Consider the following 12,794-nt stretch of genomic DNA (forward strand, 5'->3'; position numbering starts at 1 on the left):
AACATAATTATGTATGTATCTCGATTTATCACTGTTATCAATGGAACTATTCTTGTTGCCGATTACTTAAATTAGGTTCTGAAAATTAATGTACTTAGTTGGACCATTCTAATACGTTAAATTTTATTTTAAAATGAAAACTTGAGTGTGAGGTGGGAGAAGAAGATGCCCTGTCCCCCGTCTTATCGATCACATTCATAGGCCTGCACTCTTGAAATTCTTACAAAATATACCAGTACAAACTGTGATCGTTTGAAGTGTACCATCCTCTCAATTTCATGTGTGCTTATTCCGTGTTTAACGTAATATGAACCGATGATATAATATATCTTTTAACTAAACTTATTTTTCATCTTAAAATATTATTTCATTATTCGCGATTTTTGTGTCTCCTTTTCAATTCGTTTGAAACCACAATGGAGAACCAATTCCAGGCAATGCAAAATATATTTGTAGATGTGCATCGTCTCATGAGCGATGCGAAGGTGCGACATCAAAAACTCGAACAGCAAGTAACAAATGAACGAGAACGCAACAAAAATTTCATCACCCGACTATCGAACAGACACAAAGTTGAGATCCAGGCAATCACCGATGTAAATAATTCCTTAATAATGGAAAACGACACGTTGAAAAAAACGACAGAGAAGCAGAATTCGGTAATCGAGTTTCTAAAAAAGCAGAATGAAAAAATCGACGCGAATTTAGCTCAAACAGCTGAAGATTTATCAAATTACAAGAAACTTTATGACGAGAGTAAAGAAATTTTGGAAAAAGAACGACATCAACGAACTGCGGAAATGAATGAAGGAAGAAAAGCGCTGAATGTTTTATGCAGAATACTCGGCGTTGGCGAGGACCAGCTTCCTAAATCGGTGAAAGAAGAATTGGGAATGGACGAAGGTACAGAAAGTTGTCCAATCATTAAGGAATCCGATCAAATTGAATTCGATGAACAAGAAAATATTGTTCTAGATACTAAACCTCAAGACACCTGTAAAAGAATACGTTTAGAATAGATGGTAGGTAATGCTGTTTTATAATCTTTCTTTATCATTTTCATTTCCAAATACCACTCCTAAATTATTTTTTCTCTTTTTTTAAGCAAAGTGTTATTTACTTAAATAAAGTTTTTTATTTTGTGTTATGTTTTCGAGTTTTTCAATTGTTTAAAATCTATACAAATTTTGAGAACGTGTTTACAGCTAGTCAGAATCCGAAAAAAACGCATTATCCTCCTCAGGTCATTATTTATGATTGTTTTTTTCATATTATTGTTACAAAATTTCAAGAAGCCTCTCTACTTGATCCCCCCCCCCCCAAAACAAAGAGATCAAATTTATTGCAAAACGAATTTAAAATCAGAAATCAGAGGAAAAATTATTTTTCAACAGTGCTACCAGTCCAAAAAAAATGCCAATCTTTTTTCAAAAATAATCAATATTCAATTTTTCCAAAAATACTCGTATACTGAGTCTTTGGTTTTATCTGTGTATTATTTTCATCCTTTTAAATTTTGAGTAGGTACTTTTTCCTGAAATTTTAAAAGGATTTGGTACTTCTACAATCATTACTTTATAGCCACTTTTATATTCTTTAGAGCTAATTTCAAATTAAAAATTTTATGGAACTTCCATTCTACAAAAAACCATTTGAACTGACACCCTCCGGAAATGAAGGTATGTCCTAAAATTCCTGTAACCAAAATTTTCAAAAATTGAAGTTGATTTTCAAATTTTTTACAAACTTAAGAAATTTTGAAAAGTTTAAAATAGGCTGATTTCATGGTCAAATTTTTAATTTTCAGAGAAATTATTTGTGAGGGAAATGAGAAAGAAACTTTTTTTAACGCATGAAAAATTTTTTTCAAATTGAACGATGAAAATTATCCCATAAAACAATAAAAATTGCACTACTCAACATTTTCATTTTTTATGGGAGGTGACTCATCTTCAATTTTGTTGAATGCTGATCTGAAGGTCGTTCCAAAAAATACATAGAAAAATATTCATAGTTCGCTTGATTGAAACGCGTAATTAATATTTCAAAAGGCAATGTTCATTTTCATATCAGAAGACTCCTGGAATTGTACGAAAAAAATATCAATTTGAATTTTTGAGCTTAGGTATTCTTCCCTACTTTTTTCAAATTTAGTAAGCAGAAATTTTTCAAAACTCACGAATATAAAATATATTTTGCTATTTAATTCTCAAAAATGTTTTAAAAGTTTCAATTTTTACAGTTTTTTTGAAATTGAAACTCCAAAATAAAATTTGATCAAAATCGAAAACAATCATCCATAGCTAATAAAATTCCACACTCCTCTTTCATTTTCCAATAACTCATACCTTGCGTATTATTGTGATAATTTTTTCTTCGAATTAGGTATTACACACACACATTATCTCGGTCCATTGTTGCACAAATTAGCCGAGTCGACTTAAAATTATGTTTAACAGCCGGAGCCGCACATTATCGTCTTCTATTTTAATTTTGATAGCGCTGTAATCGTTTAGGATACGTGAATGCGGAATGCGTCATGCCAAAGATAAATTTCATACATTCGATTATATTTTTGGAAGCATAACACGTTGTGTAAGAACAAGAACGGATATGGTGTATTTATGTAGATGCGAAAATTCAATTCATTGCGGTTTGCAGACTGATAATTGTTTATACACATAGGAAATGATTAGATTACATACGTCGTCGCTGTTCTCGTCTAGATAAAACAGCCAAATTGCGAATGAAAATTCAACTTAAATATACATACATTAATGAGTTCGTTATAATTAACGATAGTGTTAATTTGTAATTTTTCTCATGAATTTATTTCGATTCATTAGGTTGAAAAGTATACGAGAATTCGATTCATATCGAATTGAAAACTTCGTCGATTATAGAACGAAGAAAGAATTTTCGCTTGAATGGAAAAATTTTTGATACAATTATCAATTTTCTACGATACATTATTTCACTCATTACTATCGATCTACTTACTTATAATAAATTTCGTTACACAAATTACCTGCGTTAATTGGGATTCATTATTTTCGTTATTTTTCTGCTACGAAATACAAGTAGCAAAGAAAAAAATGTAGAATTTTTGTACTCATACATAATCTAAGATATAATTATTTTTTTATAAGCAAATGGTCAATTTTAAATTATTAACGAAAAAAGGTCACTAATATCCATACAATAAAAATGCTAAAATTATCAAAATACATACAATTATTGGTTCCTGTTTTCAATTCTGTCAGTTATAATAACCAAAAATGACCCGGTTTGCAACATTTTTCATTTAAAAAATTCGAAAATCACAGATCTGGGTATTTCTGGCCTTTTAAATTCTCAAACCATCAATATCATCACATCTCACATCACTGCTCATTCATTTCCAATCTTTTGAAATAGAAAAAAAAAATTAATCCTGATAAATAGTAAAATCAGAAAAGCAATCTTCGTATTAAGTATCTCAACTGAGGTTGCATCATTGTCCAATATAATCACACTCGAACACGAAATAACCCCCAAAATAAATACACGAAAACACATTCTATCATTCTCAGCACATAAATTACCAAAACATAAAGCGACCTGTAGAACACCAATGCCCAGCTACACGCCAGCTACACAGACAGTTAGGCAGTCAAATGGTACACCACATACCCTGACGTACTACGTATTAGTACATACTGCTGCCTACGTTCCAATAATCGTAATACTCGCACAGCAAATCCTTTAGATTAATAATCTAACCTATTAAATGATAAAATGTCGATAAACCCTGAATACCTAGGTTGTTATACGTTGTAAAGGTACCCATCAGTACAGTGTATACGAACGTTGTTCGCGTGTTTGCCATTCATTACATAGCATATATCATTTTAATTACAGGTCAGCCGGACATGACATCTTTAACAGTTCGTTTTTCGCTGTATATTTTTTCATTTTCTTCTTTTTCTTTACTCGAGTCCGCCCAGCATTGAAAGCTCGAGAAAAAAAAATACCCCGGCGGAGCGGAAATTATTTATAATAATTATCTAGAACCGGGTAGGTATACGGAATTCGCGCGATATGCTTCGTTTTCTCGCCGAAATATTTCACCACGAAACATGAATATTCGATGATGTAATTTCCTTTCTCCCAAACCAAAGTATATAATTTCACATACAGGGTTGTTTTACATATACGTAGGTGGTACTCGATCATTTGAGTTTTTTTTTTGCCCTTTTCTTCTTCTTTTACGTATCATTACGTTACTTCTTTGGTATCGCGATAATGAGAATATAACGTATCACATCACCGTGAGAACGCCTTTTTTTTCTTCTTCTTCGAAACAACGAATTTATTACCGTCGTAAAAAAATTATAAAGAAAAGAAATAAAAGGAAGCTTTTTCGCTATAAAATTCTTAACGGATAGAATGTGCAATAGTGCACCTGGACTATGTCCTGATTACACGCTGGTAGCTGAGATTTCATCCAGGGAGGTGATAAGTATTACGTAGGTAACTTGAGTCAAATTTTTAGATATGAAAAAATCAAAATTTGAGATCATTTTCAAAAAATACCATCATTCATCAATGTACGATTATTTTACAGAGTGACGACAAAATTACTGCTCGAGCGAAAATTTTTCAAAAAGAGAAAAGACTTGCAAAATAAATATCCAAATACAGTAGTTACCTAACAAAACAGAACACATTAAAAAGTAAGCAATGTTTTTGACTTTTCGACTCATTTAAAAATTGAAGAGGCATTATACACATTTGGAAGGGAAAAAACACAAATTAAGAAACGGTCGAGGAAGAGTACTAACAAGACTTCGAATTTTTTGATTGGGTAGATGAAAATATAATTCAAATCATATGTCTTTTTAATGTGAAAATGCAAGTAAAAGTGTATAACTGCAGGGGGTGCATGAATATCTTCATTGAAAAGTATAGAATATTTATTTACTCTTGAGTAAGTATAGCTATATTATACAGTACAATGACACGTAGAAGAAATTTCAACCATAGGCTGGATATAACTCGAGCAGACGAATCAAAAAACATCATCATCATAAATGGCTTTTTTTGTAAATTGAAGGAGTTGTGCATTCGCCACAACCAAAAATTTACCAATTTTGAAAAATTCATCAAAAATAAGAAAAATGTTTTGGTCATTAAATGACTTTCCTAACACATGGTCATGACATATGAAAAGATGAACAAGAAATGTTATTAATGACATAATGACAAATTGCTCATCTTCAAAATTCAACGGTCTTACTTTAGATGAATTTTTGAAAATTGGTGAATTCCCATTTTTGGGAAACACATAACTCCTTCCAATTCACAAGATAGGCAACCTATCATAGGTAATGTTTTTGTTCATCTATCCGAGTTGTAGGTATCTGTGCTTGAAATGTATCTTCAATACCCTGTCTGTAATAAGGTGCTTCATTCAGAACATAAAAAAAACTAGTTTGCTTTTGCGAAGTGCTAAATGTTCATCACCTTATCAAAGGTTTCTATGGCGTAAAAGATCAATAATGAAGGACGATCGACATTGAACACCCTAATCAAGATTTGTAACTTCGTCTTACATTAATTCAGAAAAGGAAACAAAACCCGATTCAAACCGAGCGAAAAGACGAAGGAATTTTTTTACACTGAATGAAGAAAAATTGAAGAAGTATCCAAAAATTCTCCACCAATCCAAATTTCAGACGTTGAATTTCATTTTTTGATTTTTGACACGAAACTTCAAATGGTTCATTTTCCGTAAGAAATATCAAAATTTGATAAAATGAAATCGAAAGCAAAAATTCGGTCAATGGTCTACTTCTGATCTTCCGGTTTAGAAGGTGCTGGTATGTGTTTTCAGTCTCTTCGGGAATCTTCCAGCGGATTTTTAGATTTTCCAGAATTGTCAAATTAAATTTTCAACAGGAAAATCCGAAAATTTGATAGCAGCTCTAAAAGAGTTGGAAACCTTCATCAATCGATTGCAAAGATCAAAAATAAAATCCAAATCGAATATCAGCGTTGTGCCTCAATTTTTATCAAATTTTAATGTTCTCTGAAAATAAGACCAAAATTGAATTTTTAAAAATTCATCAGAAATGCGGATTGGCTGATTATTTTGTATGACCTTTAGATTTCTTTCGGTTCGAAAAATTTTCTGTTGGCGGTGACATTTTTTTGAAAAGTAGTGCTTGATGAATCTGTCACCAAGAAGTCACGCGATAGTCAAATATGAATTTTCGATGGTTTGGAGACTTCTTGGTGACAGATTCACCAAAACTCACCAAGTACAAAAACGATCACGTATGATCACTGAGTAGTGCTCCGATCGTTTAGCGCTCAAACTTCGTTTACGTTTGTTCCTTGTAATTTAGGTACCTTTAGTTTTTAAAAATTAATGAAGTACTTATCAATTTTGGCTAATTTACAGTCATATTATTATTGTTTCTTTTTAATTAAAATAAGTTAAGAAATGGGAGTGTTTCGTGTGTTTTTATTATGTGAAGAAGATCACATCAACTGGCGACGAGGATGGGATGTTGCTAAGTGAATTTTTGCCGTTTTTCTACAACTCTTCAACACATGTTGATATGGCTTCACGCTTTGAAAATTTTGATGATAAAAATGAACCCTTTTCAAATTGGTTCAAAGATTCATTACTCATATCTCCTTAGCCAACATCCCAGAAGCAGATAAGGTAAATTATTTAATATGTATCTGGTCTTGGTGCTGAAACTTATGCCACCTTGAGAAGATTAGCAATACCAAAATTTCCATCGAGAGAATAAAAAGTTGCTTGTCAATCATTTTAATCCAAAGCCACTTGTTGTCACGATCAAATTTGTTCGAGGTATCCGCGATAAGTCTGTTCAAAATTATTACCTGCAAACGTCAATTTCAACTCTTCAAATGGCTCTCGATAAGGCTACTGCTGCCGAAATATCTCGCCATAGTTTCTCAAATAACCCACCACTTACAGCTGAAAATTTTGTTAGAAAAAGTGGCGACCTGAAGATGAATAAAATCAACGAACTTGTCCAAAAGAAGAATTTTCGAAATATGTACATAGTAAATTCCCACCTGCACCGAAACGTACCCAGGGTCGGTCTCATGGTAAACCGAATGAGAAAAGTGATGGTGGTATCATCAATTTAAAGATAGAACCTGCAATAAATGTGGCAAAATTGGCCATTTGACTACCGTTTGTGGAAAATCCCATGATAAAATTCGATCAGCTTTGTTAAATCCGCGAAAAAAGCGTTCGTCTGATAAATCAAAATCGTACAATCTTGTTGATTTTGTTGGTGTTGGACACGTGTTGGTAGTGTCGTCAAATTTGGTTAACACTGATCCTGAAATACCACTGGATAAAGTTTTTGTTAAATTACTCATTAATGAAAAATCGGTTACGTTAGAAGCTGATATTGGTGCCCGTTAATGCCCACAATACAGGGTGTTCCAACTTCGATCGGAAAGCTGGCGTATGGTAATAGTTCTCGGCGAGACAAACAAAATTTGTTGTGTACACAAGTAGTCTATCTTGTGAATTGAAGGAGCCAAGTGCTCCGCAAAACTAGAAATTCACTAATTTTGAAAGGTTCATCAAAAATAAGGAAGTGTTTGAATCATTCAAACGATGCCCAAAACCCATAGTACTCGAGTGGACAAACAGAAAATGTTATTATGACAAATTGCCTATCTTCAAAATTGAAGGGGCAAACTTGATTCAAAATTTCCAAATTTGTCTTGCCTTAAATTTTGAATCATGTTTGCTCCTTCAATTTTCAAGATAGACAATTTGTCATAATAACTTTTTTTGTTTGTCCACTCGAGTACCATGGGTTATTGAACCATGGGTTATTGAAGTCATTTCAATGATGCAGACATTTTCTTACTATCTGTGAATTGCAGAAGTTACACCATTTTTGGGCAAAAATTGTCCAATTTTGAAAAATTTGCCAAAAATGAAAAAATGTTTGGATCATTTAAGTCACTTCAGTAACTCATAGTATTTGAGTAGACGTACAAAAAAAGTTATTATGACAAATTGTCTATTTTCAAAATTGAAGGCGCAAACACGATTTGAAAATTCAAAATTTTCAAAATTTAAGGCAAGGCAAATTTGGAAATTTTGAATCAAGTTTGCCCCTTCAATTTCGGAGATAGGCAATTTGTCATAACATTTTCTGTTTGTCCACTCGAGTACTATGGGTTTTGGGCACTGTTTAAATTATTCAAACACTTCCTTATTTTTGATGAACCTTTCAAAATTAGTGAATTTCTAGTTTTGCGGAGCACGTGGCTCCTTCAATTCACAAGATAGACTACTTGTGTACATAACAAATTTTGTTCGTCTCACCGAGTACTATCACCACACGCTAGCTTGCCGATCGAAGTTGGAACACCCTGTATATGGTCACTGCTTGGTGAATCTGTCATCAACAGGCACCAGATAATCAGTGATATAAATTTTCAATGGTTTGGTTGACTTCTTGATGAACGATTCATCTAAAGTCACCAAGTACAAAATCGATCACATATACGGTCACTGCTAGGGTAATCTGTCACCGAGAAGTCACCAGATAGTCAAATATGAATTTTCAATGGTTTATTTTCTTTCCATTCCATAAATTCTGTCAGACACGAGCTGAAATTTTAAATTCTAATCGACATAAACGGGGAAGCATGAAATTAATCTTGAATTTTACGAACTTCTCCCACTTTTATTAAAAATATCTAAACTGTCTCACCCAAAAAATTCCCAACAGCAGCAGTTCTAATAGATTTCAAATTCCAGGTTTTTTTCAACCTGATTCCTCGACCAACCCTTAATCACTCAAACATTGAGAAAATATAATTCTTATGATCAACGATATACAATTTAAATCCATAATCTAACCACATTCCATCGATTCTGCGACTCGAATCGCTCGTTTTGTTTCATTTTTTAAAAACAATACCAAAATTTTTTCAGCACATTTTCAGTTTGAGAAAATTTTGAACAGATTCCTCCAGTTCTCCGATACCGAAAACGTTTACCGTTTCATCGAATAAAAACTACGATACATGACCGGAAAAATGAAAGAAAATTCTTGAGGGAAGTAGAAAAAACGAACTAGCTTTTTTTCGAGAGTTCGCGCGCGATTCTTTATACTGAATCACACGTGATCGTACTTTCATATCATCGAGTTGAAAACCGCTTAGTATTTTTTTCTCTTTCCCGTAGTACACCAAAGAGAAGAAATATTTTCTCATAAAGTTCGCGATTGCGAGCACGTTAAGCGTTTGGTAAGTACCTCGTATCATGTCATTCGCGTTCCAAAGTAAATACACACGACGCGACGCCGCTCCGATGTCGACGACGACGACGCCGCGATAAACTTAATATCGAATGCGAGTTTCTTTACTCGCGGCACAGGGAGGCGAAGAGCTTACAAAAACTGTATATTCGTCGTGTACATACTACATATATCACAAGAGCGACGAAAAATCCGCTTATTAAAACATACAGCGGCGAAGTATCAGCGCCATTTTATCGTCTTGCGCCTTATAGCGTGTGGTTCGATGAAAAACCCATCGTCGTATCGGTTCTTTCATACTGTAAAAGACTATTTATTAAAATCGACAATGAATAAAAAGAGCCGAACCGCAGTCAATATAATTAAACTTTCGATGTTTATTTTTGGGGCGACTGCGACTGTTCGCGATTTAATTTTAATAAGTATGTTTACAACCGCTTTCCTACCCTGCCAGTCTCTGCCTCGTCGACCTTATTTATTCGGCCGTCATCTTAGAATGAATCGAGGTACATTGCGGCGCAGATTTGTCTCATTATAACAAGACATTGTTAAAGCATCTGAAATTACTGAAGAATGAAAACAGTAGAATTCTAATGATCGTGATTGATGTAGAAATTTCATTAATGCATTCGTTGTGAAAAAAAAATCGATCAAGCTTTAAAATGTATTTCGGAATTACTGGAGGGCTCAAAAATTGATGCCCATTGCCCAACTGCTTGCTGCACAGAAAGAGTTCGATAGCTATTAAAAGACGCGCGAAAATTTTAGCTTTTGAAGAAGAAAATGAAATGAACGCGAACGTCGCCATTTCCAGTCATTCTAAAGCTTCCAGTGCAATTTTAGATTTTTCCAGAAGGCACGGAAATTGATTTTAGCAGCTAAAAATCGATTTATGACTACTTCTCGGCTAGTTTAGCGGGTTTATTCAGATTTTGCCCGATTTTCAGGTATGAATACTTCGAGGGTGTTTTTATGAGAAGAATTGTCCCGCCAAGTGTATAGATATCATTGAAAATGTGCTGATCAAAAAAATCCAATCAAGGTGTTCACCAGCAGGAAATCGAAAAAAAATGTGAATAAGTTACAACTCGATTTTCAACTTCCCAAATTGATTTTCAAGCCTTTCTGGAGAAATTTTAAAATTCTGCAGAAATCTAAATCGCGGCGGACGTCACAGAATGACTGGAAATGGAGAAATTCGATTCGGGAAAATGATACCCATTGAATTCGCAATAATTTGTCAACGACCGAGAAATCAATTTGGGTATATGAAGTGTTGGTTGGGAGGGAGAGGGGTGGTCAGTTTCATGCTCTTCTCAAAAAACCGCACCAAACGAACTGAAATAGCTGGGATAAGTTCCAAAAGCAGGGCTCATTCACAATTTTTTCCAAAAAAAAGTAACTTAAAGAACCAAAAAAGGCCAGAAAAATAATCAAAAAATACCTAAAAAGTATAGGTAACCAAAAAGTTACAAGACGTGAGTAAAGCATTTCAACGCAGAAAAAACCACAAAAAAGCCAAAACAATAAAAAAAAAACCCTCTCGATTGAAATTGGAAAAAAAATACGAAACAATAAACATTTCAATCAAAATCTGACTAAGTTACTTACGATATACTTACCTAATAATAAAACTCAATCGAGACCTCGACAATTGTAGCAAAACTTTTTGGCAATGACTATTTCACAACTTTTTGGTAACAAAGCAAGACTTCTTGGGAATTTCAGACGAAAAAGCATTTTTGGCAAAAAGTTTGAAGACTCATTTGAAAAAAATGATATACATTTAGGAAATTTTTGTCAAAAAATCAACAATTTTCAGCAAAAGATGAGACCTTTTGGAAATTTTTGTCACTTTTAGGTAAAAAAGCAAGATTTTTTGGAAATTCGGTAAAAAGCGAGATTTATAAATTTTTGAAATAAAGAACGAATTTTTTATAAATTACTGGTAAAATACGTAGTTACGCGTTTTCGCAAATGTGGGGTAAAAAGTAACTTTTTTCGACAATTTTTGGCAACAAAACGAGACTTTTGAGCAATTCTTGGGAAAAAACAAACATTTGAATTTTTTGCAATTTTTGGCAAGAAACGACGCTATTTGGCAATTCGGACAGAAACCGAGACTTTTCGGTATTTTCAGTAGAAAGCAAGAATTATTGACATTTTTTTTCTCTCGCAATATCACCATGAAAGACGTCCAAACTCATTTTCATCAGATTTGATTATTTTCAAATCTGGAAAAATAGTAGGAAAAAATTGAAAATCTTCACAACTAACTATTGGTCAATTCTTTAACTCCCCTTGAGAAAGAAAAAAAAAAAAAAAAAAAAAAAAAAAAAAAGAGACAAGAAACCCACTGGCACTTTTATTTATCAATTCAATGGAAAAATGATGTTAGGTACTTACAGTATGCATAAGTTTTTCTATTGTTACAACAGCAATTCAGCACTCACCTGAAACAATTGAGAAAAAAACACATCCATTAGTTGATGGTCAGTCATCCCAGGATTCATATTCATTTTCATTTATTAGGTTAATAATATAATATCACAGTAAGTATATTCATTAAGTTAAAAACATTAGCTATTCATATAAGCTTATACAGCAGAATCTTTCCGAGCTATGGAAAATACCCCATCCGCCATTTTAATGATTAAAATCTCAACCAAGTCCGTCAATAATTGAATAAAAACGTTTTCCAAATGGAAATAGGTACAAGTTGAAAAAAAAAGGGGGAAGTAAAAAAACCTCGACCAATTCACATTTCGATTTAATACGCGGTTACACACGTTTAAATCTGAATTGAAAAATTGATCGTGAAATGTGTACAAATTAACGATAAGTATAGGTATAAGCGAGTAAAGTACTGTGCAAACACCATAGGTAAGGCAAGGTAGAGAGAAGTGCAATACTACAGCAGTCTATAGTCTGCCTCTGCTGCTTATGTCTTTGCCGCCTCGGTTTCCATATTTATTCCGGTCAGGTACACCGAATGTACAAAAACGTGCCTTTTTATTATTTCATAAAACGCAACCAACTAACATATTTAACCTGACAATTAAAACGTTGTATGAAATGAACGTGAACAGTGTACAACATATACAGAGACAGACAGGGTAACACTTACCACCCTTCTACTACACCTCATCGTCATCATCATCATGCTACTCATAAATTCATATCGTTCGCGTCCCATCCCTCGACCTTTACCGAAACTCTACCGCCTATAGGATAGGTACAACCAAACGAAAAAAAATGAACTAAAAAACCCTTTCGAAATATCTTTTAGGATTTTTTCACGTGAAAATTAACACCCTGTTCTTGAAATAGGAGAAAGCACAATGGAAAGGTATTATAAGAAGAAAGTGGAAACCAACACCCATATACCGTACGCTCCACAAAGTCATCTTTTACAGACCATCGCGTGCATTACACCGCTGTGGCTAACATTTCAACGCGCACAGCCATTTAATTAATAAC

The 12,794-nt window shown here is 33.5% G+C and overlaps 1 protein-coding gene across 4 annotated transcripts in view; it reads right to left on the bottom strand.

Moving 5' to 3' along the window:
- The window catches only part of kek5 (kekkon 5), a 574,429-nt gene that overhangs the window by 76,511 nt on the left and 485,124 nt on the right, over positions 1–12,794 (bottom strand). The window contains exon 1 of one of the 4 annotated variants that reach the window (XM_065351307.1): positions 11,721–11,743. The exons of the other annotated variants lie outside the window; for them this stretch is intronic. The gene's annotated coding sequence lies outside the window, so the exon portion shown is untranslated. Of the gene's footprint in view, positions 1–11,720; positions 11,744–12,794 lie in introns of those variants that run through there. 4 annotated transcript variants of the gene reach the window in all.

This window comes from Planococcus citri, chromosome 2, assembly GCF_950023065.1.
Source record: "Planococcus citri chromosome 2, ihPlaCitr1.1, whole genome shotgun sequence".
NCBI classification, from domain to species: Eukaryota; Metazoa; Arthropoda; class Insecta; order Hemiptera; family Pseudococcidae; genus Planococcus; species Planococcus citri.